Raw genomic sequence first — 11,139 nt, 5'->3', positions numbered from 1 at the left:
AGTCCTATGACATCCGTGCAGATGTTTTGAAGTAGAACGTCTTCTTCTATAGTACCATAAGTATTATTTAGAGGGCTTATTGGAACTGGTGTATATACAATTCCATTTATTTCTAAAGGTAGGTCATTTATAAATGACTCATTTAAAGGATCTTTGTATAAGTTGGGTAAATATGTATCTCGATTCGATTCATCAGTGATGGGGGCTTGTTCTTGTCCTGCCTTTTGTTTACAAAGTCTCCAAAATAAGTACATGTCTTCTTGTTCACAATCATTAAGTCAATTTTCATTCTCGTTAATTGTATCTTTCTCTAAAAACTCTTCCAACACTTTAAGGCAAGAGACATAATCTTGATTTGTAGCTTTATTTTCAAGCCCAAAGATTTCTTTGCGCCTTGTAGATATACACTTGGTGTAATCTACCGCATCCGGGTTGAGTGGAAACAAACCACAAATCTTAAATCCATTTGTAATTGTGGTGACCTTACAAGCATTATCAAATGCTTCTTTAAAACGCAAACTAAAATTATGACGTGTAATATGCGTATTTGAACTCTGTTTGTGTTCTCGACACACTTTTTTCCATTCTGCCTTAAGGGGTCGAAAAATACTGACGTCGCAGGGTTGCAAGATATGAGTTGAGTTAGGGTATAAACAATAGAGAATTATTCCCTTCTCTATACAGAACCCGTGCAGCTCCATGTTGTAGTGAGACGTGATGTCCGTCTATGAATAAAATAACCGGAAAACCAATTCTCATTCTTAACAGCCAAGGAAAAAATACATTTGCAATATACTCGAAAAATGTTGCTGAGGTCATCCATCCCGAATCGGATCTGCCAATAGCCCATTCTGCTGGAACGGACAACGACAGCTCTTTTGGTATTCTTTTATATGGAAAGACGATCATTGGCGGAACGCCAACGCCAGCTGCACTATAATTACATAGCACGGTTATAGATTCCTTTTCGTTCCCAGATGCTATTTCGTAAAGGTTTTTAAAACTGCTCCTCGGGCCCAAAACTAATTTTATACATGTTCGCATGCCAGTCTCATCTGCATTATTTTTTCTGTTTGGATCGGTCATCATGTCCATTATATTTTTATCGTCAATAAACTTTTTTAGCTCGGAAAACCATTGGCGAATTGCAGTTTCTGTTACTGAAGCCCGGCTCTTAGAAATTATTTCCGTGTTTCGCTTTGATATCTCAGGATGCCGTTGTAAAAATAGTTTCAACCATTTATCTCCTGGTCTGTCATCAAGAAATGGGTTTGGTCTAGACGCAATCTTTAAAACCTTTTGAACTGAGTCTTTTACTTCATTCGGGTGCATAGGAAATCCTAACTTGGCTTTATCCAAAATCCATTTCTTGATTCGTTCTTCCTCCGAATAAGTTAAAATTGGCGAAGGGCCCATTTTTCGTGCGTTAGGAACTTTACCAGTTATTTTGTTATGAAGTGTTGATTTCGGGATTAAATACTTTGAAGACGCTTTGTTTAAGTTGATGCTTCCAGAGTTAATTTCAGCAAGTGCATTGGCTAAGTCTTCCTCAGAGTACTTAAAACGTAAATATTTGGCTGCCATCTGAAAAGATGTGAGTGAAATTAGTAATCAAATATTAAATAGGTTCCCACTTTTCATTATTGAAGCGAAAAACCAACAGACCTAATGAATGAACACCACTTAATGAACAGGTTATTATGGCGTTCAATAACTGGATTTTACATGACTAGACTAAAAGTATCTAAATAAGGAACTTGCCTACGAATATTAGCTTACTATAAGGCATATGTTTCTGAAAATTGCGCCAAAACCCAGTAAATGAACACCATGTTCATTCTTTAGCTTTTGATGATTTCGTCGGTCTATTAATTGAACATAGAAATTATTAAAATAAATGTATGCAATATTGATTTCCCTGGATGAAAAGATACTTGCTAAATGTATATAGAGTGTTAACAAAGCTACAGCAGATGGTTTTATTGAATTTTAAAGTTTTAAAATAAGTTTTGGTTAGCACATGTTTCTTACTCACCGCTAACAAATATGGCGTCCACAGGAATCACGCAGTGCCACCACCTCGTCGCTCGAGATTTTACATGTCACTGTTGCACTTGTTTGAAATTCCAATAAATGAACGGCGTAGTTGATATGCGCAGTTAGCATTAGAGAAAGAGAGGAATATAATATTTTGTAAGGAGTTCTTGTTTTTGGCTAAAATGTGGGATTTTGTTCATTTACTAGGTGAAGTTCACTGACTGGTCAGTTGACCCTAAAACAACATATAATGCTAAAAGAATGCTGTTATTCTTTATTTATGAATATAAGTAACTACATTTTTTATTACTACATCAAAGAACTCTTTTATTTTAACAACTTAACAAATGAGGAAAAGGAAACAAAATCAAAAAATCGGGAAAAAATGAATGGTGAATTTTTTTGAAGCAAAGAATACATATGGTGGGTTGCCCTTCACAGTCTTCGCAAAACGTTGACACTTTTTTTGCTTTCACTCTTGCTTCTTTGCTTCCTTTTTCCTGTTTAATGGTTTTATAACATTCAGCGCATCTTTTTCTTCTACTTCTGGTTGATCCCTCGTACTTCGCGATCCTATGACTACTCTTGCCTCGTTTTCGATTTGAGTCTTTTATTGTTTTGCCAGCTGGGACATTTGCACTTGCTTGCGATTCTACTTCATTAGCATTTGCATCTTCATGAGTCCTTCTATGAGTTTCTCTCGAAAAGCAAGCATGCCAAGTGGTTTAGTTCGGCCAAGGCCGTGGGAGTTATAAATAACTAAAGCATTTACTACACATGTCCCAAGGATAATTTAAAAAATCACTTTTTTGTACATTATTAATGCTTTTTCTGAGGCATGTGTAGTACGAAGACATTTGATCCGATAAGTCCACCCCTTTCTTAGCCTTATTGTATGCAATAATAGCCGGTGGTTTCAGTACTTCGTTTCCTCTTTTTTGATTCCCAGTTTCCACTAGCATATCAGTGTGGTTATCATTAGAACTGGCCGTTTATCTACCCATTTTATAACTCGAATACCATTGCCGTTCTGTTCTCCATAAATCTCCCCCTTTTTTAGTTTCTTCAAACACACATTTCTAGGATTTCCCTTTCTGTTGCTTCGCAATGTTCCACAGACATATGTTTGACAATCCAACAGATCCTCGCACAATTTTACACTTGTATAAAAGTTGTCTATGTATAGAATTCTTCCACAGTTGGTAAGGTTTTTTAGTAACTCCATACATATGCGATAAGTATGGCCGCCAATATTAGTTGCAATGGAACCAGTAGAATCGTTTTTTTCCGGCATAGACTTTTAGATCGTACGTGTATCCTTCAGGCGTGCATACTTTGTACAATTTTACACCATACTTGTGCGATTTTGCAGGAAGATACTGCCTAAAAATCAGTCTGCCTCTCCATGGGACCATACTCTCGTCAATGACAATTTCTTCTCCAGGCTCCATCGTACCTTGAAATTGTCGACAACACAATTCTAGCACATTTTTCAATTTGAACAGTCTGTCGTTTTTAGCTGTGGGGTCGCTATTGTCGGCAAAATTCAAACACCTCAGCAACCAGTCGAATCGATTTCGGGACATCGTCTTTTTTACTCTAGTATTAGAGTACATGTCATTACTGGACCAATATAGGCGTATTTTTGGCAGATTGTTGACACCCATTATCATTAGAATGCCAAGAATTTTTTTAACTTCTGATCTGTTAGTTTCTGTCCATTTGTGCAATAATGATCGTCGGGGAAGCGTTTTTTTCTGGATAAGGTGCAATGCGTATTTATTGGTTTCTTGGACTATTGTGTCTAAATTTCATCACTTATGAAATGCTTTTAAATATCAACCGGTTCTGCGCAATTTAAATGGTCCACTTTCAATCCACTCTGCCCAATGAATGGAAATTGCCTTGGGAGGTCAGTGCAATGTTGCCAAATATCAGGTGAAACAGTTTCTGCTCCTCTCACATACTCTACAGAAAAAGAACCGTTTCTAATATCTTCCTCACTATTCGAACTTTCCGACGAATTCTCAACGTCTTCACTTTCATCGGGCTGATCATCGGAAGGATGATAGGAATCTTCGGAATCCTCAAATAGCTAAGATTCCGAAGAAGAAAAATATTTGTCATTTGAATTTTCATTTTGTAAAGTTTGAAGTGGTTGGTCTGCGTTTAATGGTGGGTTATCAGTTGTTGGCGACATTTGCGAAGAAGGTAGAGTAGATGATGGTTCAACTAACGACGGATCATGTGTTTCTTGTTTTGACGAAGAAGAAAAAGTTGAATGCGGTTTAACATTTTCACTGGAAGTTTTTGCTAATTTCACAATTCTTTTACTTCTTGAACTCATGTTGATTATTATATCCTTTATTTATCTGCAAGGAACATATTAGATATAGATTATTAGATAACTTTACTTTCCAAAAAAAAAAAATGAAAATTTTAGAGAAAAATACGAATGCAGTGTGGAACTGATGATAGCGCAGTATTTTCTAATTTGTAGAAAAGTGATACGGACATGCGATGCGAAAACAAATAAGCGGTATGGTAAAGCAAAATCTAATAGTTCCACAGGTGAGGTAGTTTTTGACAGCAACAGTCAAGGGGTTCTACTTATATAGTGTGTATAATACAAAAAGAAAAATACGGAACTATTACTCATAAATTGTACTGGTGTTGCGGCTGCGTCGTAAAAGATTCCATTTGCCGCTTGCAGTGGCGTTTTATACGCAAGCCGATGCCTGTCCGTACTTGTTTACGTGACGAGCCAATGAGAAACATTTTGCTGATACGGTTTGACCCACCGGTGGGTCACGATGGCTGCAGAATAAATTTTTCTCCAACAGCCGTCATGCTCCACCGGTGGGTCACGGTTAAAACTAGCAATTACTACAAAATAATGTCAGCAGTTTTACATGATTACACATTTATCCGATTTAAAATATGAAAAGTACAATTTTGACCGAAATGTCACTAACGTCCCACAGAAAGAATGTAAGAAAACTCTTTGTGTCCCACGGGTGGGTCACGATGTCGCCAACATGTTTTAATAAAATAATTTAATATTGAATTTTGAATAACACCAAATCACAACAATGTTGAATTATTGATTACAGTTGGCTTGCTGTCATATTGTTAACTAGTACTGTGATGTAACTTAAAATAATATTGCCTTGTTTTTCCTCATTGTGACTAAGTATGTTGAGGTCAATTACGTGTGACAAGTACTACCAAGTAATCTTTATAAAACGTCTCATTAACTCAAAGGTAACTAAGGTGAAATTAGGTTTTATTGAATTATTGTGTTATTTATGAAGCAAATCATAACTTATTATACATCACAAAAATCAGAATAAAACCTACTGTTTGGTGGGCTAAAAATCGAATATGGCGCCCATAAGAAAAAAGAAAGTTGATGATGAGTGCCAAAAAACGAAACGTCGTGTGGCAAATTTGAATGAAAAGATGCTTTTAGTTTTGGGATATCTCTTCAAATAAGGTTAGAAATAAATAAAAACAAAAAATCAAATTTTCAGTTTTTTCGGATATCTTCAGAAGTACTCGGAAAATCGAAATTTTTAAAACGGCATTTGGTTCAGCTTTAAATTGCGAAACTTTGCCCCAATTTAAACTTTTTCGTATCTCTTATGGTTTCCGAGATCCCAATGGTGAGGGTCGAATTTGAATTACCCTGTATACATTTTTATTCCCCATTTGTTTGGTTTGTTTTTATTGTACTGCTTGATGTTGAGGCGACCTTTAAATGGTACTATCTGTTCATCTATGCAGAGGTTGGTCTCAAGAGGAAGGTCCAAACACCTTTTTCTTATGGAGTCGTATAAAGGGCGCACTTTCCAAATCCTGTCAGTGTTTTTCCCTCTTTGTGTACCATAGTACCTAAATGCACAACCGTTCGCAGCTTGAAAAATCGAATTATCGGTATATTTTGTCGAATAACGTCAAATTTCAGCGAAGAATTCCAGTACATACGACATCTAGGGTATCTTATGTTACCCATCAGAATGTGGACACCGATAAATTATCGAATCTCGTTCAAATTTGTAAGGGGACAGGTTGCAATTTTTTTTTAAATAATATAAAGGTTTGTCATAGAAACTATTGTTTCCAATAGGCTATTAGGAATATAGTTTTAAAAAAAGATCGACAGGTTCTGGAAGATATCTCTCTCTGCATCTGCTTTTGCTTGATGCCATTTCACGGGTGTGGTTTTATAACTTGCGGCTTTCATCCATTTTATGTCTTCCTTTTTAGTTAGATCAAATTGTTTATACAAATCGCCTTCGCCTACATCCTCAGGTAACACGTCATTATCAGCACAAGCATGTTCATTTTCGTGATAATCATTTGAGTCCTCTTCCGAATTCGATTCGTTTGTCGGTACGATAGCATTTGCGGTTGCATTTTGATCTGCTGTTTTTATATCAAGAATAGCATCAAGTTCATCCCAAACATCTAACATAAACCCTATATCAGACTGATCGTCATTTTCCAGTGCCCAGAGAAGTTCTTCTTCCGTCAAAGCGCGAATTATAATTCAGGTGACAGAAACTTGTTTTTAAAAAATCAACTTTATTAACAATTACTTATTGAAATAGATTAAATTAGGTGACAGTATTTTTTTTAATAGCCCAGTCGCTGGTTTACATCCCTTTGAATAAGGCTAAGGTCCGGTTGTACAACTCCGGTTTAGGGCGCCCTCAAAATTTGAACCTCCCTTAAATATTTTTTTTGTTGTACAAACCTGGTTTAAGATTAAGCTTCCATTCAATGACGGTTTATTCCCGGTTTTCCTGAACCATGAAATTCGGGAGCTTTAACAACAGTTAAAAGGAATTGAAGTTAGTATGTTTTTATAAATATTTGTATTCTTGCATAAAATTAGCAACAATGAATATTGAAAGTTTAACTGATGATGAGGATTTTGTTGAAACCGTCTACCTAGTTAGAAATGTACGAAGGCGTCCTCAAAAACACAGAGAAAGACCTAATCAGTTTGAGATTTGGAATAATAAAGAATTCTTGAAGAGATATAGATCATCAAAGGAAGGAGTTCGATATGTGAGACAAAATTTCAAAACTAAAGCAACTCTTCCAAGACAGAGCTGTATGTTCTTACTTAAATGTTGGATTTATTTGTATTGCTGTACTACATTTTTATTAGATATATTATAACTTTTTTTAGTTTCCGGGGTTCTACGACAACATAAATTAGAAATTATGTAGTGATCTTATTATTATTTTGTAGAAACGATGCACTTAGAAATTTGCCAGAAGAAATGGTGCTACTTACCTTGAGATACTATGCAACTGGTAACTTTCTTCAGACATTAGGCGACCTGATAGGGGTTGATAAAGGAACAGCAAGCCGATGTGTTGGGAAAATTACCACAGCAATAGCAGGGCTTTATAACCAATATATTAAAATGCCAACATCTCAAGAGGAAATAAATGATGTATCTCAAAGATAAACTAAAAAAAAGCTAAACTTCCAAAATGTATTCGGGCAATTGACTGCACTCATATCAAAATAGTGTCACCAGGAGGAGATAATGCTGAAATATTCAGAAACCGGAAAGGTTTTTTCTCTATCAATGTTCAGGCAGTCTGTGATGCAACATGTATGTTTTGATAGTATGTAGTGTGTCGGTGGCCAGGTTCCTCCCATGATTCACACATTTTTGCAAACTCAAAAATTAGAGCAAAATTTGAGCGAGTAGATTACAATGATCATTTTTTAGTTGGTGATTCTGATTATGCCTTTAAAAAGTACTTAATTACTCCTCTTTTGGATCCTCAAACAAAATTTACAAATTATTATGTATTTTTTTCAAAGCCACATGCTTTTCTATTAATAGTAATTCTTTTTTGATCTTATTTTGCTCTGTAATGGCCTCTAACATTGCCTCTCGCTCTTGCTCCAGTTTTTTAATTTTTGCTTCTGATTCATTTTTGATTACTTCAATTTCCACAGCATGTTTCTCTCTCATCAAACGGAGCTTCTCCTCATGTTCTTCCTTAAGGCGCTCTAATTTATATGCCTCTAAATTCGATTTGCACCCAAGCCCACTGAGTGACCTTCTTGCAGAGCACCTCATATTCGTTTTTCCTATTCTTTTTTTTACCTGCAAATTTATTTTTATAGTATACCTACGCTCATCATACCTAACCATATGTATGTTCATACAAGAAGTTAATTTAGTGGATAATGGCAGTTTTAAATTTTGCACCGTGTTTTTTGAAAAAATGGTTTCTGTCACTTTTGGCACACTACCTTCAGTACAGCCATCAGTATCCATGTCTTTACATGCAGTGCTATTATTAAAGTCTAAAAATAAACCTAACTTTAGTTTATATGTATACATAACTAGGTAATATGTAATATGACATAGTTTCAAGTTCAATTGTCATCATTAGTCTCCATGTTTTCTGACAAGGTAGTTTCATCAAATCTCTCCTCATTGGTTCCTTCAAACTCCAAACTAGGCACATCATAATTGTGATGTAAGATTGTAATTACCTCTAATAAAAATATTAAAATAAAATATTATTGTAACAATTTAAGTACACTATGTGGTCGTTCATGGAAGAAATACCAGGTTAGCGCCAAACAGTTTTAACTTGATGAACAGAAGAGAAGTGGACCTAACCTAATATTGCGTGTGTTGTTTAGAACCGCGACACCGCCAAAAAATAGAATGTAATTCTCATGCATGTTGGGAGAACAAGTAGTAATAAACGTTTTAATAGAAAATACAGTCCATTAGTCATTCATTTTGTGCAACAAGAGAAAATACCTGTGGCACTGGGCCACAATCTCGTTCACTATGTTGGCAGTCCCTCTTTTCGCTCTCCAAGGAGCTCTTTAATTTCATTTTCTAAATCACTAACAACTGGATTACAAGTTTTAGCTGGGCCTCCACCTGTCCCTGAAGAGTAACATTTCTTATCAGCCACCTTTTTCTTCATCTTTTTTTTCTTCAGATTTTCATATTTCTTCCGTAAGTTCTGATGATGACGATATGTATCGCCACTCTGATTATTGAATTTAGACTCAATAATTTTCCAACATTCCACTTTTTGTTAATATGCACTTGTATTTTTTGACAAGTTTTAAAAGAAGAAATTCCTCCTTGGGCGAAAAATTTACTGATCAAATTACTCACAAATAATGGTTTATTTAAAAACAAACATGGACAAAACCAGAACCCTCTGAACCGTATTTTTTGTGTGCAGAGAACCATTAACCGATAGGCACTACGCACTAATTATAGGCAGCGTGCAACAAACCGAGCAAACTTTTCGATTTTGGAAATGAATGGGAATGGTATACAGTAGGCGGCAATATATCGGCCGATGCACGTCATTGACGTTTAACGCGCCACGTTGCCAGATGTTTAGTTTTTTCATTAAAACACGAACTTTACATACATTTTGTTTTTATTTACTTCTTATATAGAAGTTGACGCAGTTTTTTAACAGAGAATTTGGAATAACAATATTAGTCAATATTGAGTTTTTTTTGTCTCTTTCTGTAAGCAGTTTTAGTCAAGTCATCAACAACAAAGTCAGCTAGCAATCTGGCAACAACACACACAACTCGTTAAGGCAAGGCGCAAATTGAGGCACGTATAGCACGTGTGGCACTGCACAGCGCAGCGCGTGTTTTTGTAACCTACAGGATCCAATGAGACAGCGCACTGTCTGTCGATCGTGCGGCACAGTGGTCGAGACACAGTTTCTCGTGCCGGGCCGCTAAGTTTATACATATTTTAAAATACTTGTACATATAGTCTCAAAATTATTCCTATGCGTACATCAAAAAATATATTTTTCTTGAAAATGTTTTTATTCGTACCTGCACAAAAAAATGTACAAATTAAAAGCACTATATTTTCAATATTTTCCAAGCGTAACGGATCGATTTTGACACGGAACTGCTCCCCAGTTGTTAAAATATGCTGTAAAATTCTCCCTGACTCTAAACGCAGGTGATGAAGTTCTAACCCTGTTTCCTTGAACATTTAACAACTGAGTTTGTGGCAGCTGTTCGATATCATTTACATCTTCTACCGAAACTGAGGGTCGTAAGTAGTTGTGATACACCCAACCTAGAGAAAGGACCCATATGTGCATTTGACCCACGCTCCGACTGCCTAATCCCTATCATTTGCAATAGTTGCCTCGCCCCACTCGTTTACCTTCTCCACATCCACTCTATTAACTTTCCCATTCACTCGCAGCTTAAGCTGGTCCCAAATAACCCCCTCGTTTCTCATTCTCTCTCTCGCGGCCTCTCGCTCATCTCTCTTACATTCCTCTCTCACATGGTGAGAGTTTTCCTCCCCCTCACCGCAATCACACCCCCCGCTTTCTCGTAGGCCCATTTTCCTCAGGTATGCGGCCAGGTTGCCGTGCCCCGTCAGAAGCTGGCTCCCCCTGAAGGACAGCGGGAGCCTGTCCGCCCCCACTTCCTTACACACCTGGTAGACCTCCCTACCCTTGGGTGAGGTGTCCCAAGTATCCTGCCACTCTCTCCTGATCCATTCCGCCATTCGATTCTTGATGTTCTTTCTCCCCCACAGCTTCAGCCCTTCCCATCTTCCCGGTTGGCCAAACCATCTAGCCTTTCTGGCCAGGCTGTCCGCTTTCCTCACTCCCTCACACTCCCGTCCCTTCCACTCCACGCCCACCCTATAACCCCTACACGCCAGATCCGCCACCATACTCCTTGCTCTTTCTACGACCCTGTGAAGGCTCGGTTGTTGGACCATGTGAACCGCAATAAGACAATCCGAACAAACCTTATAACGCCCCACTTCCCTTTCCCCTATTGCCCTCAGTGCCTCCCATATACCCAGAATCTCCGCACTAAGACTGTCTCTGTCCTTGTCCTCCCAGAGGCCGATCTCAATTCCACAGTCACTCCATATTCCCACTCCCGTCCATCCATCCTGCACACTCGCATCCACGCAGACGACCTGCACCTCTCCGTCTGACTGATTATCTGCTGCCTCCCAGAGTCCCCATCCCGGAAACGGTCGGTCGTCTTCCCTTGCTCTCTCTCTTTCGCACGCCCTTCTACAT

At 37.5% G+C, this 11,139-nt stretch overlaps 1 pseudogene; it reads right to left on the bottom strand.

Moving 5' to 3' along the window:
• Nucleotides 1-278: 278 nt before the first annotated feature.
• Nucleotides 279-1,089, bottom strand: LOC145734986 (uncharacterized; annotated as a pseudogene).
• Nucleotides 1,090-11,139: the final 10,050 nt, after the last annotated feature.

Source organism: Ips typographus, linkage group LG10, assembly GCF_016097725.1.
Source record: "Ips typographus isolate SLU linkage group LG10, UJ_Ityp_2.0, whole genome shotgun sequence".
Classification (NCBI taxonomy): domain Eukaryota; kingdom Metazoa; phylum Arthropoda; class Insecta; order Coleoptera; family Curculionidae; genus Ips; species Ips typographus.
This window is presented reverse-complemented; position numbering and strand designations above follow the sequence as displayed.